The sequence below is a fragment of the Balaenoptera physalus genome, assembly GCF_965194825.1.
Source record: "Balaenoptera physalus genome assembly, chromosome: Y".
Lineage (NCBI taxonomy): Eukaryota > Metazoa > Chordata > Mammalia > Artiodactyla > Balaenopteridae > Balaenoptera > Balaenoptera physalus.
Window position 1 is genome coordinate 2,958,357 of NC_138904.1, and position 26,536 is coordinate 2,984,892.

Sequence of the window (26,536 nt, forward strand, 5' to 3'; positions counted from 1 at the left end):
GAAGGACATTTAGGTTGCTTCCATGTCCTGGCTATTGTAAATAGCGCTCCTGTGAACATTAGCGTACCTGTATCTTTTCGAATTATGGTTTTCTTCCGATATATGCCCAGGAGTGGGATAAGCCTTGCCTATCTTGACCCTGTTGCAAATGCAGCTCCAGAAAAGATGTTGAATGATGGATGTTGCACACACACACACATATATGTTTTTTACATAATTGTACATATACACATTATATATGGATATATGCACACACATAAATATGACTTGTCTATATATATATACACACACACAGTCATACATACAAACATTGCTATTTTTTCAAGTGTTCGTAATCTATTACTATACTTGTTTTATTTGGTGCTCAAATTTTCCCAGAATGGGAGCTCCTTTATTACAGCTTCTATGTCCTTCTGAGAAGTTCTTCTACTATTTTTGAGCACTTTCTTACTTTTTGGCCGTTGGAGATATTCCAGGTTCATCTTAACATCTCCCAGCCATGCAATCAGCCGTATCTGTAAGACCCGGTTCCTTGAGTGAGGACTGATAGTATTAGAAAGTAACGTCTGGGCACAAGGTTGGCTCATTGTGCTGGGGGTCTTGCTCCTTGGCTCTTTGAGTGAATGGACATAGGCAGTGTATGTATGTATGCATTCATCGCCACATGCCCGCGGTTACACACACCCACGCAAGCACATACGCACATTTACTTGCATACGCGTACTCCAGAAATCGTTATTTTACAATGATATCTTCAATTTCAAGCCATTCCCATATGGACCTTATGTTCCTACCCTTGGATTTCTCCTTCCACTATGAGAACCCTAGCTCCCAACACTTAACTTTTCCCCCTGCATTATCTTGATAATGAACAGTGGACCATCCATCACCACTCTATGTGAGCGTGTATACCCACACCTATTACAGTTTTGATAAGAGGCCATTTGTATAATTGACATGTACATTTCCCTCGGAATTTTCTGCTGAAAAAAATGGGTGTGGATAATGGGCATATACCCTGAGAAAACCATAACTCAAAAAGAGTCAGGTACCACAATGTTCACTGCAGCACTGCTTACAATAGCCAGGAGATGGAAGCAGCCTAAGTGTCCACTGACAGATGAATGGATAAAGAAGATGTGGCACATATATACAGTGGAATATTACTCAGCCATAAAAAGGAATGAAATTGAGTCATTTGTAGTGAGGTGGATGGACCTAGATCCTGTCATACAGAGTGAAGTAAGTCAGAAAGAGAAAAACAAATACCGTACGCTAACGTATATATATGGAATCTAAAAAAACGGTACTGATGAACCTAGGGGCAGGGCAAGAATAAAGATGCAGATGTAGAGAATGGACTTGAGGACACAGTGGGCGAAGGCAAGGCTGGGACAAAGTGAGAGAGTAGCATTGACGTATATATACTACCAAATGTAAAATAGATAGCTAGTGGGAAGCAGCCGCATAGCACAGGGAGATCAGCTTGGTGTTTTGTGACCACCTAGAGGGGTGGGATAGGGAGGGTGGGAGGGAGACGCAAGAGGGAGGGGATACGGGTACATATGTATACGTACAGCTGATTCACTTTGTTATACAGCAGAAACTAACACACCATTGTAAAGCAATTATACTCCAATAAAGGTGTGAAAAAAATAAAATAACATAAAATGGGTGTGGATTTTTCTACTATTTTATGTAAACAGGGACGGATGTCACTTATCCCTAGGATAAGATGGATTTCAGAGAAAATCAGCAGTGAGAGCATATTGAACGACTATTAAGAACAAGGTGTACAAATGCTTTTTGAAAACACTCTGGTCAGCTGCCTGTACGATGCCAGAACGCACAGCCCATTCACCTACTCAGTATGTGGTAGGACTAACCACATAGGCACGTGCATTATAGAAAGCAGAAGACGTGTTCTACAGTGTCTAATAACCTTTGCCAAATGATAATAAATGGTTCCCCTTTTAAGTTATATCATATTTCATTAAAATACAGCACAGCACGTTAACTCCAATGTATTTCTTTTTCTCACTGAAAGTTTTATTCCTGTTTTCTTAGGAATACATTTGTAACTTTTAACCACCCTTCTTCCCCCTGAAGTCATGCAGAATATAAAACTGAGACACAGTGTGAAACAAGAGCGATTGAAAGGGTTCTCCAAGCCCTTTGCCACCCTTGAGAATAGTAAAAAGGCAGACAGGGCGTGATTTGTAGCATAGACTTATTTCCCAGGAGGCTCGCCACCGAGCTCGACAATCTGATCACAAGACGGATAGACAGGCCAGGCTGAGGACCCGGCCTTGTGTTTGTCAAGCACATAAAATAAGGTGTCACCACTCTCCATATTTCCTACCGACGTTCTTTATGTTCTGTTCCCATACCATGTTCCCCGAGGAACAATTCCTTCTGAGGAAACAGCTGGTCATGGAAGAGGTGAAGTTGTTAAAACGAATGTTGTAATCACTCCCACTGTGCCAATCTGCAATCTATCTCAATTCAGAGTACCCTATGTTGGCTGGAAATACCTGGTTTGTTTTCCACCCATAAAAGAAACGGGAAGGATCCAACGTCCTACATATGGTCTATGGTGCCTTCATTAAAACGGGCTCCATCAACACTCGTGCCTTGAATCACTTCTCTGTGTTGATGAATCACCTGGAGTATTATTTTTTACACAAATTTTTTTTTTAATTTATTTATTTATTTTTGGCTGTGTTGGGTCTTCGTTTCTGTGCGAGAGCTTTCTCTAGCTGTGGCAAGCGGGGGCCACTCTTCATCGCGGTGCGCGGGCCTCTCACTATCGCGGCCTCTCTTGCTGCGGAGCACAGGCTCCAGACGCGCAGGCTCAGTAGTTGTGGCTCACGGGCCCAGTTGCTCCGCGGCATGTGGGATCTTCCCAGACCAGGGCTCGAACCCGTGTCCCCTGCATCGGCAGGCAGACTCTCAACCACTGCGCCACCAGGGAAGCCCCTGGAGTATTATTTTACATCCCAGAACACCGCATCAGGCACAAGAGGTGCCTTTCTCTGAGAGACGGTCGGGGGAGTGAGAGATGAAGAAGCAGAAGACCCCATCATCAGCCACAGCAAGGTCTCAGGAAGAACAGGGTTTTGTTTTTGTTTTTTGTTTTTTTAACAATTTATATTTTTATTTTATTCTACTTTAAATCTCTCTCAACTTCTAAGATTTTTCCATCTGCCGTGGTCACCAAGATTCTTTAAAATCGTTCTTTTAAAAAATTATTTTAAAAAATATTTATTGAAGTATAGTTGATTTACAGTGTGTTGGAGAGAAAAACAAGGATGTTATAAAAATGAAATGAACATTGACAACAACAGAGCAGAAAAACTTAAAGGAGTTAGACCTGGAGGTTACACTTCTGTATTCTAAGCTACATGAAATAAAGAACTCAAATTCAAAATATATTAGATCAAAAAATGATAGCAGCGTCAGGCCAGAAAACAAGCTGAATTTATGCATAACTCAATCATGTGATAAGGGATTACGGATGTATGACTTTTTATCAGTGATAGAGTGACCTACAAGGTAACAATGCTTCAAAGACCCTGGGGCAAGTCACAGAGGTGGAAACATTTTGTATCCTGAGCTATCATCATTCAACAGTAAATGTCAGAGAAAGATATTTCCAAACATAGGAGACCGTGGAAAACATAAAGGAGCCCTTCGTAAAAGAAAAAGGGAATCCAAATCCAGCCAGTCAAGTGGATGAATGTTAAATCCCAATTCAACATATTGTGAATGGTATAAAGCACTGAGGCAGGTGTTTGTCATACATAATTTGTTATACAAGTGCAAAGTAGGGCAGTCATTCCATTAATCCAGAGTAGAAGTGGATGGAGAGAGTGTCAGGTAGAAGTGGAAATACATCTCGTTATCCCTCTTCACAGAGGAAGTAAGTGGACATTGCAAAGATGACGTATGGTGATAGAGATTTATGGACATTATTCAAGGGTTTGTCCGAGTCATTAGAAAAACTAGAAATAATAAGATAGTGAAAATGAGGAAGAAATGAATAAGGCAGGACAATAATTATTTTTGTAACATCCAGATCTATGTCAATAGGAATCAATGCCAGGTTTATGTGGATAAAACAAGAAGTGATTTTGAATACATTTAAAGGTAATAGTAATCAACTATTTTTTTGGGCCGCACGGCGCAGCTTGCGGGATCTTAGTTCTCCCACCAGGGATCAAACCCCGGCCCTCGGCAGTGAAAGCGGAGTCCTAACCACTGGACCACCAGGGAATTCCCAGTATTAATCAACTTTAAAGTTTAACCATAGATGATGTAAATTCCGTGTTAGGGAAGTAAAATAAACCACACACACACACACACACACACACACACACACACACACACTAAAGGGAGAAGATCCTCTACTTGTCATATAAACACAAAATCAAAGATTAAAAGTGAAAACCAGTCTTCTTTTGCTGGGTGACTGTCCATTTTGCATAACGAGGTTCCTCCCCTCTGCAAGTTTCCCTTAAGATTAACTGCACTTTTAAAAGTTGAATTTCAGTACAAATAAGAGTGGAGGTAAAGGTCTCCCGGCAGATAAAGGATTTCAGTGCTACTTGGAAGAAAGAAACAGTGCTGACTGATATAGGAGAGAGGAAAAAGGCACAAGTTACGCTTGAAGTGCCCTTCTTGGGAGGTCCGGTGTAAACAGCAGAAGTGGAACCCCAGAACATGGTAAAGACACAGAATGATCATTTTTAAAAGACAATCATTATAAAGGTTTGTGTTCATAGTCTTCTTTGTAGAGTGAATTTTGTGACTTCTCAAAAATTCATATGCTGAAGCTCTAGCCCTCAGTGGGATGGTATTTGGAGATGGGGCCTTGGCGGGGGAGCATGGGGTGGGGTGGTGATTAAGGTTAGGTGCGGTCATGAGGGTGGGATTAGTGTCCTTATAAGAAGAGGCCCCAGGGAGCAAGCTTTCTCTGTCCATCACGTGAGGACACAGTGAGAAGGTGGCCGTCTGTCAACCAGAAGACAGTCCTCACCAGAACCCAGCCCTGCCAGCACCCTGATCTGGGACGTCCAGCCGCCGGAACTGTGAGAAATAAATGTTTGTTGTTTAAGGCACCCAGCCTATTGTATTTTTTTATGGCAGCCCAAGCTGACTAAGACAATCTCCATTCAAAATAACTGACCTATTGTCAAAGAGGAAGTCAGTATTTTTCGGTTTGTTTTTTTAAAATTTATTTTATTGAAGTATAGTTGATTTACAATGTTGTGTTAATTTCTGCTGTACAGCAAAGCGATTCCGTTTTACACATATGTACATTCTTTTTCATATTCTTTTCCGTTACGGTTTATCATAGGACATTCAATATAGTTCCCTGTGCTCTACAGTGGGACCTTGTTGTTTATCCGTTCTATATGTAATAGTTTGCATCTACTAACCCCAAACTCCCACTCCATCCCTCCCCCACCTGCCTCCCCCTTGGCAACCACAAGTCTGCTCTCTGTGTCTGTGAGTCTGTTTCTGTTTCTTAGATAAGTCAGTATTTTAAAGACAAAGAGTCAGCTCTATTACCTGTAACAGGATTTGTAAATAGCTGGAAAATACTAAGTATTTTCTACAGAAGACTGGTGCTTTTGTCTTAGGAAAAGCGGTCAGAGAAGGAAAAAAACCCCACTATTTTAGAAATGCACATCTATGTGTATTCTCAAATGAAGTAGAAGGTATGAAGAGGGACAACATCTAAACTTTGTTGCTGCCAAAGATGTAGAAACACTGTTGACTGTAGGGACAAAAAACTCAGTTGTGGCAACATAATTGATTTTGCTGTTTAAATAGCAATAATGATACAGATGTACAAATATTCTCACTGATTTTACTTTTGGAATCACCCATATCACTGAAAACAGGATAATTGATGCAGATCTAATATAAGGTCTGTGGCTTGAGAATATAAAAGTATGAATACCGTTGATGGAAATTAAAATGCAGAAATGATAACAAAAAACAGGGAAGGTGTTAGAAAAGAGACTACAGAGGACAGGAGAAAGGAACTAAATTTTATAATATTTAAGTTAATTGATGCATGATATATAAGAAATGTGAAACCTAGACGAAATCATTTTCAGGTAAAACAAAAATCACGCAAATAATAACAGATATATAAAGTATTATCATCTAATTATCGAGGATGGTGTCAACGAGATTCTTAAAAAGTCCCAAGCGTAAATGTTTTGTCCTGTAAATTTTATATAATGTATCAGACTCTTCCAGTGCTACACCAGCTGCTTCAGACTGTGTATCAAGAAAGAAAGCGTTTCATAAATAGAGTCACAGATGTAGAAAACAAACTTATGGTTAGCTGGGGGTAAGGCAGGGGGGAGGGATAAATTGGGAGATTGAGATTGACATATACACACTACTATATATTAAATAGATAACTAATAAGGACCTACTGTATAGCACAGGGAACTCTACTCAATACTCTGTAATGGCCTATATGGGAAAAGAATCTAAAAAAGAGTGGCTATAGGTATATGTATAACTGATTGACTGTGCTGTACAGCAGAAACTAATACTACATTGTAAATCAACTATATGCCCATAAAATTTTTTTAAAAATAAAATAATAATAAAAAAAGAAAGAAAACTTTTAAAGCTTTATTTTATGGTTTTGGCATCACTGAATACCAACACCTATAGATTAAAATCATTTGTGATTAATGAGGCAAGATTTCTACAATAGCAAATAGATCCCAGGAGGAATGCACATAATATATTTCATGACCTAATGGGGCTAATTCCAATAATTCCAAGATGCTTTCACATTAGAAGCTGATGTGTGTGTGTGTGTGTGTGTGTGTGTGCATTAGTGAGTAGAAGTATAAATTGTGATTTTTTCCCTAAGGAGGAAAATTACACGGCAGTGGAATAAAATGGGTTTTGAATATATAGGCAAAATGGTGACGTGGGTGGTAGAGCAAGTTGCTTAAGAGATGAGTGAATGCAGTCAGGACCTAGCGGAAGAGGAGAAATTTAGAGTTTCCAGAGGCTGGTGGTGTGGTGAGGCCAGGAGTGGGAGTGATCGTGGATGGGGGATTCGGGATCGGGTAGCTTCAGGTAGGTCTCACGGGCCTGGGCTGCTGATGCTTCTGGAGAAGATGGGGGTCACTGAGCAGAGTCGAGGAGGCTGGACCACCTGTCCACAGGCTGCCGCTTCTACTGCCAGCCTTCGGGCTACATCTCACGTCTCCCTGGGGAGGTACCCGCAGAAAGGCTGTGCTTTCTCAATAAACATGCTCCGTGAATCACACCAGCTGTGTTTCCTTACATCTCAGGCTATCAGGACCCTCACTGATTTTAGTCTGGGTATTCTGAGACAGTGTAAAGCTGCTCATTATTTGTCTCCTTTTCTTTTTTTTCCTCTTTCCCCATGAATCAACTATTTGTCTCTACTATCACTTGTCTCGCACGGCAGCAGCAAGAAACAAAACAGAGAAAAACCTGTAACGTTTTCTCCACGGAGTAGACTAAAACCCTGAAATGCATTTCACGAAAATACAACAGTGAATAAACTCATCAATATAAATAACTTGGAATAATGTTTTCAAAAAAGAACTTAAGTCCCATTGAGGGCTTTTGGTAGATGAAAGTGTACAAGGCAGAGATCCAGGGGGACGACAGCATTGTCCACAGATCACGCTGGACTGAAGGAGATAGAAGAGGAAATTGATTTTCTCAAATCAAAACAAAATAATGTTACACCCTGCCGTTTTCAGAAAGTTATTGCTATGGAGATCCTGGGCTTTTCACACTGCGTAACTGCAAGCAGTGGGGGAGAAAATAGAATACATGGGGGGAAAAGACTATCTATAAGGATCTTTCTTTAAAAATCAAATATTAGGCATGTATCTTTCAAAAATCAGCATTAAATTCCCATATCATATGATGTACTCATGAAAAACATGCAATTTCGCGTTTTTTAGTTTATTCACAGAATTGCGCAACTACCACCATCCAGTTTAGAACATTCTCAAAGAAATCTTGTACCCATTAACTCACTTCTCATTCCTCTTCGCCTCCCAGCCCCTGGAAACCCTGCATCTACCTTCTCTCTAAAGGTTTGCCTATTCTGCAGATTTTTTATGAATGCACTCACACACCACGTGGTCTTTTGTGACTGGCTTCTTTCACTTGGCATGTTTTCAAGATTCCTCCAGACTGTAGCCTGTGTCACTATTTTATTCCTTTTTATGATCATACAATATGTTATGATTATATGGACAGACCAGATTTTGTTTATCTATTCATCCATCCATGGACATTTGGATGGTTTCCATTTTTGTGACTATTGAAAAAGGCATGGCTCTGAATGTCCACGGACAAGTTCCAATGCGGAGATACGTTCTCATATATAACTTGGAGTGGCATTGCGACATTAAACATGCATCATCAAAGATCGGCATTCAACTTTATTTCAAAGAAAATGCAAGACTGTACCTTATGGGTTTGTGCACGAGTCTCTCTACAACAGAACCTAGTTTACATCAGGTCCACGCAGGACACAATGCCCTACGTCACGTGATTTTATCACCCCCCCCCGACATGCTACTTATTCAAGACCCTTGGACTCTTGTCTTTCCATTTCTAGATATGACTTGTGTTTCTAAACCTCCATTCTTTCTTGGTGTGTTTCTATGGACTGAATGCCTGTTGTGAAAAGCCTAGGCAGGACTTTACCTCAGCTCCTGGCCAAAGTGATTTCTTTATTCTCAATACTCTCTTCTCTCACTTTTAATTTTCTTTTTAACTACTCACGGAAATCTCAGAATGCACAAGGGAGAAAAAAATCAGACTCCTAGAGACGAGGGCCTCAAATTGCCCCCCTTCCAAGGTTCTAAAGTTTCCTTATTCCCTTCCTTTATCACATCAGAAATTACCATTTTTTCTTTCAATTAACTTTAGAATTCACAGATTGAAAAGCATGGGAGCTTTAAATTCTCTTTGTCCACCCCCTCTTGCAGTTAATGAAAATCTTACAATGGGAATAATTTAAAAAGGAATTAACTTTTATAGTCTTCCATTACTCACTGGAATTTATAGTTGGTGGTAGGAGAAAAACAAGATTGGAATGTAGCCATGGCAGGTGAAAGATCTGATCTATTTAAATCGTCCTAGGATTTATCTCCTTTCTTTTGGAGCCTGTATCCTACCATGACCTCCAAAATCCTTGCCTGTGAGTACGATGCCAGTCAGGGTATGGGGTCTGTGGGTGGTTTGGTGGGATATCTAGGCAGTTCTTATCCCTTAAGACTATCTTATGACAGAGAGTGAGAAATAAATGTCTAATGTTTAAGGCATCCAGTCTGTGGCTACTTTGTCATGGCAGCCCTAGCAAACAGCCTAAAGAATCCGGTAGCATTAATAAACACAAATTGATTATGGGACGTAACCACAGGTTATTTCCAAGACCAGACGTCTACGTGGTACATTTCAGCATCTGCCAATGTTACAGTGCTCAGGATGTTGGATGGCTAATACCAAGATGGAGAACTACAATGCCATTGATATTTAGGTAAAGATCATGGCTTCTGGGAAAGAACTAGGCAGCTAATACAGAAGGACCCCATTGGATTGGTCAAGCACCAATACAAACTGTGTGTTTATGCCTGCCATGAGGCTCATATTGGCACCTGGCAGTCCTAATAAATTAAGACTTTGGCTCTGAGAAGAGTGAGCTTAAAGGAACCTTTACATTTCCATTGCACTAGAATTGACACTACCCACACTGCCTAATTACCCGTGCTCACACTAGTGTCTGAAGATGTGTGCCTCTTACAAACCCACCCCATCACCAAATACTCATTTAGTGTATACATTCTGACGGCATCTGTGCCACCAATACCGCCACAGGAATTCGTTGTCCTCACAAAACGTACAGAAAGGGAAAGAGAATGTTTATCAGCAGCACACACAAAGTGTAATACAACTTTGATGAACGCCAGTAGGCATGATTTCTCCTACCATTTCGTCCTGGCTAAACTGTACAGGAAATGCAGTGTTTGTTTTTGCAGGTCGAGTGACCTCGTAACGCTGAGGGCCCATTTCAACAAGCCAGAGAGAAAATTAAACTCCATCCGGTCCACACTTTCCATGGATATGCCACGTGTCTGGAGGTTGTTTCTTTGTGGTTCATTGTCTCATCCATACGGTTCTTCGGTTCTTACCAGATAATGTACATTCATGTTGAGTACAGAGGGAACATTTGCCAAGGGAGAATCATTTAGCTCTCTCAGCTTGAGGAATGGCAACCCAGGTACCTGCCTCCCTCATACAACCTGCAGACCATGCCTCTGATTTCTCCGCCAGGCTCTGCAAAACCCTTGTACACGTGAATAACCTGCCTCCCTCTCAGGGGAAGGGTCCCTCAGAATTATCACACTCACCATGACACACACCGTAATTTCCCAGAGTCAAATGCTTATTGTAGAAACAAACAAATTAGAAAGAATTAATTTGTTGATAATTGTTTTTCTTCCTGGTCTGCTACAAAAACTTCCTGAGCCTGGAAAACTTTAGTACCTAAAACCTCTTTAAACGAGAGAATGAAAACCTAAATATTTAATGTCTTACTGCCCCTACAGAAAGAAGTGGATTATTAGAGAAGGATAAAGGGCTGAGGGGTGTGCAGGGAGAGTTGAAATGGAAAGTCCACTGAGGTGAGGGATCACTTGAGATCTGAAGAATGATGGATGGATGTTACTCAAAGCAGATGTTACTCAAAGGCAGATGTTACTCAAAGGCGGTGGAGAAAGGATTTCTAGCAGGGGGTAAGCAGTACACTTTCAAAGAGAAATTTTAAAATGTACAGGTGAAATTCAATAGAGTGGATGTAATTGGGAGGGTGGACAGAGAAGAAAGACAAGGGGTTATGGAAATAGAAGGCAAGAAGCAATAGAACAAAATAAAACAGGAGAGGTGGGGCTTCCATTGGTTAAAGATGGTGATAGCAAGCCATGAACTTGAGAAGTATAATTAGTTCAACTAAAGGCTAAAAGTTTCTAAGCAAAAGAATATTTTATTTGTAGTATTCGTATTTTATCTATCTATCTTTCCATCCACTCAACCAGCCCCCCATCCATCCATCATATCTATTCTATTATCTATCTATCTATCTACCTAATCTATCTATTCTATCTACCTTTCTTTCTTTCTTCCTACCTACCTGTCAATCATCTGTCTACATCTATCTATGTTTCTATAACTTATCTATCTATCTAGATCATTAGCTCAATGAATGAATGCACGGATAGATGGATGGGTGGATGGATAGATGGAAAGACAGATAGATCATAGAGATAATCATACAAATTTAACATTAATTATGTGCACAAAATAAGGGAGTTGACAAGCAAAGGAGGTGCCATGCAATTTCAACCCTAAGCCATTGATCAAATTGTCAACTGTACCCAACCCACCCTTCTTCAACAAGCGGGGAGTGATGGAGCTTTCCAAATGGGAAAATAACAATCTACACCCCTGGTGGTCATGGTGATGGTGAAGGATTATCAACTCACACTTAACACCCATTTCAACGCACTTCGATGTGTCCCTTTGTGTTGCTGAACCCAGAAATAAAACGTACGTTCTCTATTTCCCTTGCAGATAAAGATTATATATGCAATTCAGATCCTTTCTTTTCTTCCTTTGTTAACTTTTTCGATGACTTGGCATGCATTCATAAAAACGGCTTAAAAATAAATGAACAGCTTTCCGAAGGAGGCGAAACACAGCACTTTCTCCATTTGCCCTGGAGGTAACCTCTATCCTGAATTTCGTGACAATCACTTTCTTGTTCTTTTCTAAACTTTTATGCCTAAGAGTGCAAATTTTGGATTTCCTATAAATGGGCATGTGGCATATGTATTGTTTTGTTTCTGGCTTATTTCACCCAGTATTACAGAGATCCATTCAGAGATTCCAAGTGTAATAGGGGAGAACAAATCTGACTCCATATTAGAGCTGTTTCTTTTACTTTAACCTTTGTATTCTATTGCTTTTGTTAACAAGTTAAGAATGTTGCCTATAGCCTGAAATATACAGGATAACCTATTCTCAAGGTTTAAAGGTATAACGCTTTCCCATTCATATAGAGATAAAAAGTTGCACAACAGAGAATACCATGTGTCTTGTTGGAGGTTGGTAGGACCATCGTGACCTGACCTATGTGGGCAGCTGCAAGAACAAAGGATTCCAGCACCAACAATTATGCAGCAACCAACCACACCCCCGCCCCTGTTAGTATAAAAGAAGCCTGCATTCTGACTTGGGGTAGGGGTCTTTGGGACACGAGTCCACCATCTTCTCCGTCTGCTGCCTTTCCGAACAAAGTCGCTATTCCTTGACCCAACAACTGGTCTCTCGATTTTTTGGCCTGTCGTGCAGTGAGCAGTACAAGCTTGGACTTGGTAACACCAGTACCTTATAGCTCACTCCCTCCTCCGCTGTCTGATATTTTATTTTATGAACACACCACGATGGGTAGATCCACGCTACTGTTGGCAGACGGGGTGGGTCAATTCTACTTAAAGCTCTTTTAAACAATGCAGCTGTGAACATTGTTCCTTATAGTATCTGGTTCACAGAGAATACAATTATGGATAGGATTTCTGGGACTTGATGTGATTTAGGCTCGGCTGGTTGAACGCAGTATTCAGAAGGCAGATGTTACACTGCTTCTGCAGTTTCTCACTGGAAGACTCAAACACAGACTGTTTGTTTTAGGTTTTCTGCGCCTCAGCATTCCAGAGTATGGTTCTTAGCTCTGAGGGCTGTGGGCAGTGAGGTCAAATATTTGTTTTGGTTGGTTCAGATCTAGCTGGACAGAGAAGCCAGGACATAAGATTTGCAGTCATGGGCTGAGGGGCTCAAAGGCTTGGATGAGGAGATTTCATTGCACTCAGATGACCCTAAATTCCCTACTCCCAAACCCAACGGAATTGCAGTTGATTCTCCACACTGCCTGTTCTTTCCATGTGATGAGCTAATCCTTCCTACTGGTAAACACTGCAGGACCACATTGAAGGCAGTTGCTTTGCCAGACAAATCCCATCGTCATCACACTGTACCCCTGAAAGACCGGCAGCCCCGAGACACATGACTAAACTCAGGTCACAGCTTGCTCCAGGAGGACACGGACACACACCCATCCAGGAAGAAACAACACACAGGCCAAAGAAATAGGATGAACTTATAACTATACAAACCATGGTCTTCAGTTTCAGGAATAACAAACCACACATCTCAATACTCTGAATATGTAAATCCACTGCAGACAGAACCGATAGTGCTGACAAGGTAAACAACGAAGTGCTCTTTGTAAAGACGATATGGAGGTTGTCAAGTCCTTCCCTATTTAAGAGGGTGTGGAGAAAAGGGAATCCTCCTACACTGTTGGTGGGAATGGAAATTGATGCAGCCACTACGGAGAACAGGATGGAGGGTCCCCAAAAAACTAACAATAGAGTTACTATGTGACCCAGCAATCCCACTCCTCGACATATATTGGGAAAAAAACAAAAACACTAATTTGAAAAGACACATGTACCCCAATGTTCACAGCAGCACTATTTACAATAGCTAAGACATGGAAGCAACCTAAGTGTCCATCGGCAGATGAATGGATAACAAAAATGAGGTACATATATACAATGGAATCTTACTCAGCCATGAAAAGAATGAAGTAACGCCATTTGCAGCAACGTGGATGGACCTAGAGATGATCATACTAAGTGAACAAAGTCAGACAGAAAAAGACAAATATCGTATGATATCACTTATATGTGGAACTAAAATGTGACACAAATGAACTTAATTACAAAACAGAAATAGACTCACAGGCATGAAAAACTAACTTACAGTTACCAAAGGGGAAAGTGGGGAGAGGGATCAAGTAGGATTTGGGGATTAACAGACACATACTGCTATATATAAAAGAGATAAACAACAAGGACACACTGTATAGCACAGGGAATTATAACCATTATCTTGTAATAACTTATAATGGAGTACAATCTGCAAAAAAAAAAAAAATGGAATCACTATGCTTTACTCCTGAAACTAACACAGTATTTAAAAATCAGTTATACTTCAGTAAAGCAAAAACAAACCAACCAACAAAAAACCCTTCCCCTATTTAACCCAAGTTAGATCTCATCTACGATGTAGGATGCTTGGGGCATGTTTAAAATGCTTTTTAATTTTAATTAATTTAAAGGCAAAATTAGAAACATATACACACATATACATGCATTCAGACTTATGCAATTCCACAAATATATAACACAAGGAAATTCATATGAAAAATGTCAAGCGAAATAGTGGCATGAGTGTTCTGTTCCAATATCACTGTAATGTGGCCCCAATGATGGGTTTTAAACGTTTGGAGGCAGTGGGCAATCTCAAACCAAGATGTTGTTCGTCTAGCCTGAAGGAGAATTTTGGCTGTAAAGTGCTGAGCTCCGGAACACAAAGATAATGATTTCTAGACACACAAGCCATGCAGCCATCTCTTATAAAAATGGTCACAATGAGGCGGGGGGACCGACGGGGGGTGAGTCTGCAAGTTCTGTTGTGACGCATCCCTGTCTGGAGCTAGGATGCGGGTGAGAAAACCACTGCGACCCTGGCCTTCGTGACGAGGCACATAGATGTTTGGGGAAAGTGAGCACTTTAGAATTTGTCACACCAATGTGTCAAATGATGCCTGCACCCCAAGGCAATGGGGGTTCAGCAGGTGTAATTACAAACTCTGCGATATCGCACTTTAGGTAAAAGCCATCTGCCAGCCCTTCCAGCGTGGGCCATGCTGTGGCTTAGAACTCAAATGGATGGCAATTAAAACGGAATCACATGCGGTATGAAGAAAGAGAGTTTTGCTGACCGCACATCTTTCCCCAGCGATTTAGGGTTCACCCCCCTGCCTTTTTTTACACCTGACTATGAGTTGGAGATACGATAAGACCTATTTAAAAACTTAGCGCTGAGAAATATTTGACAGGCTGCAATGTTTTTTTGTTTTTGTTTTTAAATTGTTGTAATTTTGCTGATGAGTGGATTTCCAGAACTTATTCATCTTGCAAAACTGAAGTGTTCCCCAATCCCCTCCCCTCACCTCCAGGCAACCGCCATTCTACTCTCTGCTTCTTTGAGTCTGGTTATTTTAGATTCCACATATAAGTGATGTAACACAGTATTTGTCTTTCTGTGTCTGGCTTATATCACTTAGCCTAATATCCTTTATGTCCAACCATGTTGTTGAAAATTGCGAAATTTCCTTTGTTAAAGGCTGAATAAAATCCCAGTGTGTGTGTGTATTATATCTCATCTTCTTCTTTACCCAACTGTCTGTTGATGGGCACTTGGGTTCTTTCTATATCTTGGCTACTGAATAATGGTGCAATGAACATAGGTGTGCAGATACGTCTCTGAGATATTGATTTCAGTTCCTTGGAATCAATACCCAGTAGTGGGATTGTTCTCTACGTCTGTGAGTCTATTTCTGTTTTGTAAATAAGTTCATTTGTGTCATTTTTTTTAGATTCCACATATAAGTGATATCATATGATGTTTGTCTTTCTCTGTCTGACGTATTCACTTAGTATGATCATCTCTAGGTCCATCCATGTTACTGCAAATGGCATTATTTCATCCTTTTTTATGGCTAAGTAATATTCCATTGTGTACATGTACCACATCTTTACCCATTCATCTGCTGATGGGCACTTAGGTTGCTTCCATGTCTTGGCCATTGTAAATAGTGCTGCTATTGAACATAGGGGTGCATGTATCTTTTTGAATTAGAGTTTTCTCCAGATATATGCCCAGAAGTGGGATGGCAGGATCATATGGTAGCTCTATTTTTAGTTTTTTAAGGAATCTCCATAATGTTTTCCATACTGGCTACACCGATTTCCATTCCCACCAACAGTGTAGGAGGGTTCCCTTTTCTCCACATCCTCTCCAGCATTTGTTACTTCTTGTGTTTTTAATAATAGCCATCCTAATCAGTGTGAGGTCATATCTCATTGAGATTTTGATTTGCATTTCCTTGAGGATTAGTGATGTTGAGCATCTTTCCATGTACCAGTTTGCTATCTAGATGTCTTCTTTGGAGAAACGTCCTTTACGCATTTTAAAATCAGTTTTTTTTTTCAGGTTTGTTTTTGCTATTGATTTATATGAGTTTGCTATAGATTTAAGATATTAACCCCTTATGAGATATATGGCTTTTGAATATTTTCTCCAATTCCATAGGTTGCCTTTTCATTCTGTTGACTGCTTCCTTTCCCTGATGAAGCTTTTTAGTTTATCATAATCCCACTTGTTTATTTTTGCTTCTGTTACATCGCAGAGTTCCTCTGAGGTATCCGATCATGTCTTAGACTTCTCTGGTGACACAGTCCAGTTTGGCCAGTTCCAAATGCAACCCCCGTGAGGGTCCAGCAGTTTCTCAGGGCACATGAGAAAGTCCTCAGGAGGATACCATTTGCCCTATCACTAAATTTCTTATTTTTTTTTAAATTGTGGAATCACATAGTAGCGTCAACTTACAATGTATTGCTTTTCACATGAAAACAAGCCACTAGTGACCAACCAGCAGGGTTTGCAAGTAGATGCGCGAGCTTGTTTTCTAAAAGTTGCAATGGCATGTGAGGATGTGCTTGAAGGTTGACCTCTCTGTGACCAACTCCATGCTTTGGATGGCATTAGGCATGGCAGCCTGTTTTCTTGATGCAGAAAGATGGGGCAACAAAGTAGCATTTAATGAGAAACTGCTATATTCCAGACACTTTGTCTTCTGAATGTACTTTTAGTCTTTCCAACAATCCCATCAAATATGTTTGTGATATCCCCGCTACACAAATGTGCAGGAAAAGAGCTAAAATAGCTGAACACTTCATGTGGATGCAGCTCGTGTTCACATGAAAAAACTCTACACTCCATACTTTGAAATCAAAAGTGAATTCTATGCAGGCATCAAATCCTAAACCTGGCCTTTGGTCAAGATTAAGGAAAAAATCTAATTATAAATTCAAGCACACCCACATTGAAAGGGGTCTTCTTGATTCTCCACCTTGATTTCCATTTAAAAACATATAGGTTAGGACTTCCCTGGTGGTGCAGTAGTTAAGAATCCACCTGCCAATGCAGCGGACACGGGTTCGAGCCCTGGTCCGGGAAGATCCCACGGGCCGTGGAGCAACTAAGCGCGTGTGTCACAACTACTGAGCCCGTGCACCACAACTACTGAAGCCTGAGTGCCTAAAGCCTGTGCTCTGCAACGAGAAGCCACTGCAATGAGAAGCCCGCGCACCGCAACGAAGAGTAGCCCCCGCTCGCTGCAACTAGAGAAAGCCCACACACAGCAACGAAGACCCAACCAGAAATAAATTAAATAAACAAACAAATAAATAAATAAAATATATAGGTTACACATAAACCACGTCAAACAATGCATTCCTATGATAACTGTTCATTTGTACTCTAGAAATATCTTTACATGCAGTTCATTCCTTAATTTATATTCTACCCCACCCTGATGAATTAATCCAAAGGATGTATCTAAGAGCATAGATATTCCAAGTTAGAAGACTGATTTTTTTTTTTTTACATGCAATATTGTTCAGATACTTGTTGGTTATGAGTGTCTCGAGAACTGATTTTCAAATAACATTTCTTCATAATCAAAATCTGAAATATAATCACAGGGATCAATTATTCCCAACTCACTAGAAACCGTGCCCCCCACAAGCTCCCTTCTTCTATAACTTAACGCTGCTACAGGTGCATGTTTGCCCCTTCCTTGGTTACTGGATAATTGTTTATAAATTTATAATTTTGATATTTTATATAAATTATAAATTTTTCTGATTTTGGATAACTTATAATTTTACATAACTTTATACTTTATATATTTTATAATTTTAAAATTCAGCTTTTATTATATTGCATTACTTTTGTTTTTCATGCATGGAAATGCTAACAGTGGCCTGGAATCATAAACCCTGTTTACATTAATGTCCCTGATAGTTTTGTAAAATGACAGGATTTTATAATGGTGGCATGTAGGTTTCTAATAATCTGGCTTAATTTTTAAGAAAGGCAGTAAACCATCTCTTTTCTGATGTCGCTTTCATTGTTTTTTTTAGGAGACAGGCATAACAGAATCTGGAAATACCCTATAATCCTGATAAAAATTTTATAACACAAATCACAAGTTCCCAGCTACTGAAAGGGGGACTTTACTCGTCCCAGAATCCTCAGAATATATTTGAGCATTCATTATCTAGTTTAAGCACATGGAATTGTCATTTGTGACCTATAGGAATGACAATTTTATGATTTAACCCATTATAGTCTTAGTAAATATGAATAATCCAATTGATAAAAGAAAATGTATTTCTAATCTTAGTTTTATTAAACCAAACCATAGCTCCTAATTGCAACAAACATCTGTTTCAAAATATTTTTCCAGAATGAGCTTTACAGAAGCTCCTGGCTTATCCAATCCAACAGCTAACACATTAGGAGTATACCCACAGTGCATTTCTTTTCCCTCCCCTTTCTGAAGGACACAGCATGAAGAGCAGTGCTTTAAATGCTGCCTTTGTAAGCATTTGTATAAGCACCTTGGCAAGCATTTTATTCCACCTATAAGTATAACATTCAGTTGCTAACTTGCAAGTGAAATATTTAAACCCTGAGCAGGTATAGCAAACACAGCTACATTTGCTCTTTGTAACTTGCTATTATGAATAAAAATAACATTTTAGTTTTTTGGGAACTAATAGTCTTGAGCCATCCTGTGAAATGGCAAACCAATTATCTCGACAAAACGTGGAGTATTTAATTTACGTCATGCTCTCTGATTATTGAAGTTTACCCATGGATTTAAATGGTTATGCAAAGTACACTTGTGTACGTTTGTTTCACCAGTAGGGAAACGAGGTATCTTTACTAGGGATCCTGAAAAATATTTTAATACCTTAAGTTTGGGATGTTTAATCAGACTCTGTCACTAAGAGACTCAACAACAAGCATGATGGAAACATATTTTGACCCAAAGGCAATTTAATTATATGCTACATGGAAAGAGATGATGTCTGCATCCACAGAAACCAAAAATTGCCTTGTTACTACGTTGTCTTGCAATGTTGGACAGATAGGTAGAAACTGGACATTCATGGTTCACCTTTCAACTTGGGTCTCTCGTCATTCTAGTCGGGTGAGTCTAAACCACAAGCAGCAGTAAAGCAGGGTAAGATTTATGGCTCTGGGAATGGAATTTGGGGATGGTAATAATCGCATTTCAGAATGCTAAGATGTGGTTCCCTACGACGTCCTTTCCAAGGCAAAATACTTGATTCTTTGACAGGATTGGGCAGGTTTCTCTTCAGAGAAGCCTTCAAAAGAGGAAGAAAAATAGGTTTGTCCTTTCGGTTTCAAGAGATAAATGAAGCAGTGGCCCACAAGTCAGATGAACAAGCTTGAGAGTTTTGTTTCCATCAAATAACTTCGGAGTTTTGCTCTTGTTTTATTAAATTACGTCCCCAAAGATAGACAGCCTTGTCCATATTTAATCAGGACATTTGTTTGCTTTATCCCTACTCTTCGGGGGCATGTAGCGTAATTGTCCTGGACGAACCCTGGGGATTTTAGTTCTTCGATCTGAGCCTCAAAGTACTGAGAGAGGGTCATTTCTTATAGGGCCCTTGGAATGAAATGTTGCTATACTTTTCTTCTTCCTTAGGAGCAAACCATGTGCCTAATATAAAACCAGAACCTTCTACGTGTGTTCACATTGGGTACTTGTCATTTTTGCTACAGAAGCTGGATGTTGGGTTGGGTTATTTTTTTATGTTTTGGCTCATTTACCAAATGAAATTCTTTTTTTTTTTTTTTCTGACACTGGCTTCTGATTTCAGTTCTACTTAGATGATACCCAATAGTGTAAGATTATGTTAATCTGTAAAAATGATTTATTTACAGCCATGTGTCAAAAAGGGCATAAAGGATATTACTGCTCTGATACACTCTTTTCTAGAAATTGTAGTTTCTCATTTGGATTGAAGTCCTGGACTTCTAATATTTATATACATATATATATATATATAAAATATAAAATATACGAACCCTAAAAATGTATATATTAAATATATATACTAAGTCATATATATGATATATGTACATACTAGAATATATATATAAGAACATAAATATATATAGTAGAATATATATATACTAGAACATATATATGGTATATATAGAAATTGTAGATTCTTATTTGAAGTCCTGGACTTCTAATATATATATAAAATATATATATATAATACATACAAATACTACAAATATATATACTAGACTATATATATGAACATATATCAATATGTATGCATATATATTTATTATATATAAAAGTATATACACAAATATTAACATATGTTCACATATGTGTACATATTTATATATACTTGTATGTGTGTGTATATAATTATATGCATAAATTATATAGAAACAAAATAATACTTGTATGTATATGTGTGTGTGTGTGTGTGTATCTGTCCATAAATAGAACCATGTGTAGCGATGACAAGGCGATCCTTTTAGATACCATTGGGGCACAAGTAATAACTATTAATCTTTGGGAAAATGAATCTTTAAAGAGCCATAATCTAGACTGAGCTCATCTGCTACCACGAGTGTGGTTAAAGACTGTGCTTTTTATCTCCAAATCTCTGATAACCATAAACTAAAACATTTATTCACCGGGGACACATAGATGCAAAGCAATTTAGATTAATGCACGATCCCCAGGGGCAGTTTCAAAATCAATGTGCACTTAAAGGTACACGTCACAACTTCTTTATTTGTTGTAATGTTATAAACCAGTAGGGAGAGTGTAAAATCAGAGAGCAAGAGAAAAGGATTTCCAGATGGGCAACATAATGCCATCTCCATGCAGTTTTACTACGTCTGCCAGGAGAGCAGGCTTTATCAAACTACAATGACTTTATCAAAAATATTTTCCTTCACTTGCCTACTTCTAATACGTGGAATCCTATTATGTTTATAGAAGCTCAACAGAGGTAGTCCAAAAATTCATCCTTAAAACCAACATTGTATGCATTTCTTACACCTTACTCCAGGTTTTACAGAGTTCTGTTTATTCAATGGAATATTTCGGTGATGGCACAGCTTCTTTTTCACTCTGATGGTTAAACAGGTCATGAGATATTTTCCCTAAATGCATGTCTCATATATCCACTGACTCTAGGTATCTAGCCTAAGCAATCTTGGCCAGACAGGTCTATCCTTACTACATCATTCTATGCTAAAGAAACATTCCACTAACAGATGGCATGAACGCATTTAGCACAAAGTCTATCTGTAGCCTGCTTACAAGGAAAGACTTTTTTCAACTCTTTGCTAGTCACCTGCTTAAGACATTCATCATCTTGTCCTTCCCCTCAAGCCCACTGATATGATTAAGTCTTTGAAGTAGGAATTTGTTAGACAAATATATTCCAGATTTGACCACAAAAGCATGATCCATAAAAGAAAAAGAAATGCCACTGAGAAAATAAAAAATAATAAGCCATGGTTTGAAAGAAGGTATTTGCGAAACATGTATCTGAAAAAGGCCTCCGATCTTTAATGCATAAGAACCCTCAACCTTCAATAAAAAGACAACAAATCACCCAATTAATAGTACTAACTGGATAAAAGATTTCAACATATCACCAAAGAAGATATATGTACAGGAGGCAAGTAAGCACATGAAAAGATGCTCAAAATCATTAGTAACTGAGGAATGCAAAATACAATCAGTTGGGTTACCACTACACACAGAATGTTTCAAAAGAACAACAACAAAAACTACAGAAACATCAACCTGACATTGCCAAGAACTGGTGTGGATGCAGAAAAACTGTAACTCTCATTCATGGCTGATGGGGTACAAAATGGTCCAGACATTTTGGAATCTAGCTTGTCAGTTTCTGACAAAGTTTAGCCTGTCCTTATTCAAATCATCAACCCCACTCCTGGGTGTTCACCCTAAAGAAATAAAAACTTATGGGAGAAAGTGTGAGTACAAAGGGGCACAGAGAAAAATTTTGAGGTGACAAAACTGTTCCATATCATGATTGTGGGAACGATTACCATAAAAGAGTTAAATGAATAGTAAAAAGAATGACTATAACTGCATAGAAAATAGGTAGACCTATAAAAAATATATAATACATACATTGATAAACATAACTTAAATAACAAGGACAACAAAAAATACATACTTCTACTTATGAACTAATTCTAATTTATCCCCAAATGCCTTTTTGCTGAAATGTAATTATTTAAGTAGTGATGTTCCTTACTTCCAAATAATCCCTTATGATTATGTTTCAGCAAAACATTTTTTGTAATAAATGAGGCTCTCTTTAAAACCTAGATTAAGATTATATTTATAACAACAAATATAAATGTGCTTTTTATTTTAACCAAAGAAACCCCCAAAAAACTGGCTTAATGAAGAGATTCTAAGAACCTGGAAGGAACTAGGGTGAAATATAGGGCTGGGTGAAATTTTTCTAAGGATAAGTCTTTATTAAGTTTTGAACTTTCACACCATGTGAACATTTCACTGTATATGTAAATAAAATTAAATCAAAGAGTTAAAAAAAATTACTACTACCAACAATTAAATAAGGGATTTAACTTTCTATCAAATAACTAAAACAATGACAACAAACTATGTTGATAACAACACAAATTTCAACTTAAAAAGATGAAGAGATATTATTAGGAGCTAAGCCTTTCAGTGTAAGAAAAAAGAGGTTCAAATAAAAAATAAGAGAAAACTCTAATTCTAAAGGATACATGCACCCCAATGTTCATCAAAGCACTATTTACAATAGCAAAGATATGGAAACAACCTAAATATCCATCGATAGATGAATGGAAAAAGAAGATGTGGTACAGGGGCTTCCCTGGTGGCGCAGTGTTTAAGAATCCGCCTGCTGATGCAGGGGACACGGGTTTGCGCCCTGGTCCGGGAAGATCCCACATGCCACAGAGCAGCTAAGCCCGTGTGCCACAACTACTGAGCCTGCGCTCTAGAGCCCATGAGCCACAACTAGTGAGCCCATGTGCCACAACTACTGAAGCCAGCACGCCTACAGCCCATGCTCTGCAACAAAAGAAGCCACCGCAATGAGAAGCCCGCACACCACAATGAAGAGTAGCCCCTGCTCACTGCAACTAGAGAAAGCCCACATGCAGCAACGAAAACCCAATGCAGCCAAAAATAAATAAATAAAATAAATTTATTTTTTTAAAAAGTGGTATATACATACAATGGAATTACTACTCAGCCATAAAAAGAATGAAATAATGCCATTTGGAACAATGTGGGTGGACCTAAAGATTATCATGTTAAGTGAAGTAAGTCAGAGAGAGAAAGACAAATATATGATATCACTTGTATGTAGAATCTAAAATATGGTACAAATGAACTTATTTGCAAAACAAAAACATACCCACAGACTTAGAAAACAAATTTATGGTTACCAAAGGGGAGTGCGGGAGAGGGGTAAATTAGGAGTTTGGGATTAACATAAACAGACTACTATACATAAAATAGATAAGCAACAAGGATTTACTGTAGAGCACAGGGAAACATATTTAATACCTTGTAATAACCTATAATGAAAAATAATCTAAAAAAAATAGATATAACTGAATCTCTTTGATGTACACTTGAAACTAACACAATATTGTAAATGAACTCTACTTCAATTTAAAAAAACCATACAAAGTAATAAAATCTGTTAAGAAAAGTACTGTAATGCTAAATTTCAAGTAAAAATGTTAATACAAACTCATCATTTCTAAAAAAGTCTAGACCTTAACTCAGTTCAACAGAAAGACTTAGAAGTAATGACACCACAGAAGAAATCAAACAATTAACACTGAAATCTTGCTTTCTGGTTACTGGTGTTATTAAAAGGAATTTAGGGCTCCTAGGGAAGATAGCTGATTTATGGTGTGGAGAAAGGACAGGTGAGCCCAATATTCTGTTTCGTGCCTGGAGGCAAACAAGAAAGGGCTGAGTGAGTAATTCAGAACATGTGGGAAGCACCAGGATAATAAATCCAGTTTTCTCCCTTCTCTTTGATTCAAGTGTCAACTGCTACAGTCATAGTTCCACAGGCAGATATTAATAAGGTTATGGTGAATCTGTTACCAAACTCAGACCTGGCTGCTTACAGCTCAAAAATCAATACCCGAGAGGCAAGTGTTGGCAGAAAGGAAAACCCACACTTTAATGTTGCTTTTAATCAGAAAGGCAGCAATCTGGAGAGAAGGCGGACGCAGTGTTCCCAAAATCCAGCTCCAAAGATTCTACTCGGCCATGAAATTTTTTAAAGGGAAAAAGGGAAGTAATTTCAGTTAATCACTGAGATGGGGGGGGTCAGAGCTGTCACCATCCCGCAATGTGTGCAGGCTTGCTGACTTGTGATTTTTCTTTAGATGCTACATTGTTCACACAGTCCGTTCACGAGATTACTGAAGGGAAAGCTAGGGAAGAGATCTGGTCGTCTGTTAATTACTTATTTTTCATTTCTACTTCTTTGATCTACGGAAAGAACCAAGAGTTTAGGCAAGGTATTGTGTGATTAAAAGATGTGAGAGGTGTGCTAGGGCCAGAGATGAGGAGAGCACGCAGGTGCCTGATTTAAAAGTTAGGGGAGGACTTCCCTGCTGGCACAGTGGTTAAGAATCCGCCTGCCAATGCAGGGGACACGGGTTTGAGCCCTGGTCCAGGAAGATCCCACATGCCGCGGAGCAACTAAGCCCGTGCACCACAACTACTGAGCCTGCGCTCTAGAGCCCGCAAGCCACAACTACTGAGTCCACGAGCCACAACTACTGAGTCTGCATGCCACAACTACTGAAGCCCACGTGCCTAGAGCCCGTGCTCCGCAACAAGAGAAGCCATCACAATGAGAAGCCCGCGAACCGCAACTAGAGAAAGCCTGCGTGCAGCAACGAAGACCCAGCACAGCCATAAATAAATAAATAAATAAGTTTTTAAAAAGTTAATTAGGGGACTTCCTGGCGGTCTGGGTCCAGTGGTTAAGACTCTGAGCTTCCAGCGCTGCCACTGCAGGGGGTGCGGTTTGATGGCTGGTTGGGGAACTAAGATCCCACATGCCATGTGGTAGTTACAATGTAGCTTTGCTAAAGTAACAAGAAAAGGGGCCTCCAGCAGAGAACTTTATCCCCTGCAAAGAGCTGTTTCCTGACAAAAGCTGCTGACAAAACATGTTATTTTCAGATCTGTGTATACATAGTAAGTACAGGGCGGGCATCTCCACATGTGTAACTGTAACTGGTAACCAACTCCACGCTCTTAGATACCCTGTATCAGTGCTATTATACCATAGAGACACGTCTAGTGTAAATTATTACAATTAACATTATACTGAAGGAGGGAAGTATAAAACAAGAAAGACACACTTGTCTAGGTGGTTTGAATCTTGGGTGGATTTAAATGATTTTTGTATATAATAAGCAGTCTCTCCTTTGCCTTGCTGAATGGATTCTCAAACCAAGTAACCAATTTTCAAGGTTCAGTCTGCATAGAGCAAACAAAAGCAATTAAAGCAAAAATAAATGTGATGAAAAGAAACAATTACTCAGTCTGTGGGTTTCACGGAGAGCACACAGTCAAGTGTGAGAGAGGCGATAGTCAGACTATGGTTTCTTTTTTTTTAGTCAGTTCATTTGCATTTTGACAGTGAATTTACTGGTTGAAAAGTAGCGCAGAAACGAAACAATTAGCTCTCACCCAAAACTGTAGTAATGTTTTTAAAGTATAGTACAAAAAGTTACACTGTTCTGGTGGGCAACTCTATTTCTTTTTGTATTCATGATAATTGTATAATTTAGATATAACTATAAGTGGTCATTTATTTTCTAATACTTTCTTCTTCAAATTAAATGCATTCACTTATGTAAGTCAAGCTCAGTGATGTGTGAACACTTTGAAAAACATGATAAAGAAAATGAAATTGTACCTTGACCCCAAATTCAAATATCCTTTCCTGATTACTACATGAAATAAAAGAATGTAGCAATATGATATTATCTGTGTTCTATAACATTCTTAATTCTTTGGTAGATAATTTTACAAAAATATCTCCATTTTCCAATCGTTTCTTTTCCATGTGGGAAACTGAGGACTCTAATTTTATTTTTTTAAAACCATGTATCATATAATTTTCTGAACTGTATCTTTATCTCCAGCCAAAAACTTTGTCTCTGGTTAAGAATGAGAGAGTATCTCACCCATTTCAGTGGCTGTGTGGATCCTTTTGAGGCTAGTAAATTTGTCATCTCTAAATGCCATATTACAATTCTGGGAAATAACATTACAAATTATCTTCAAAAATGGGAAAGGACACCCAGATATGTT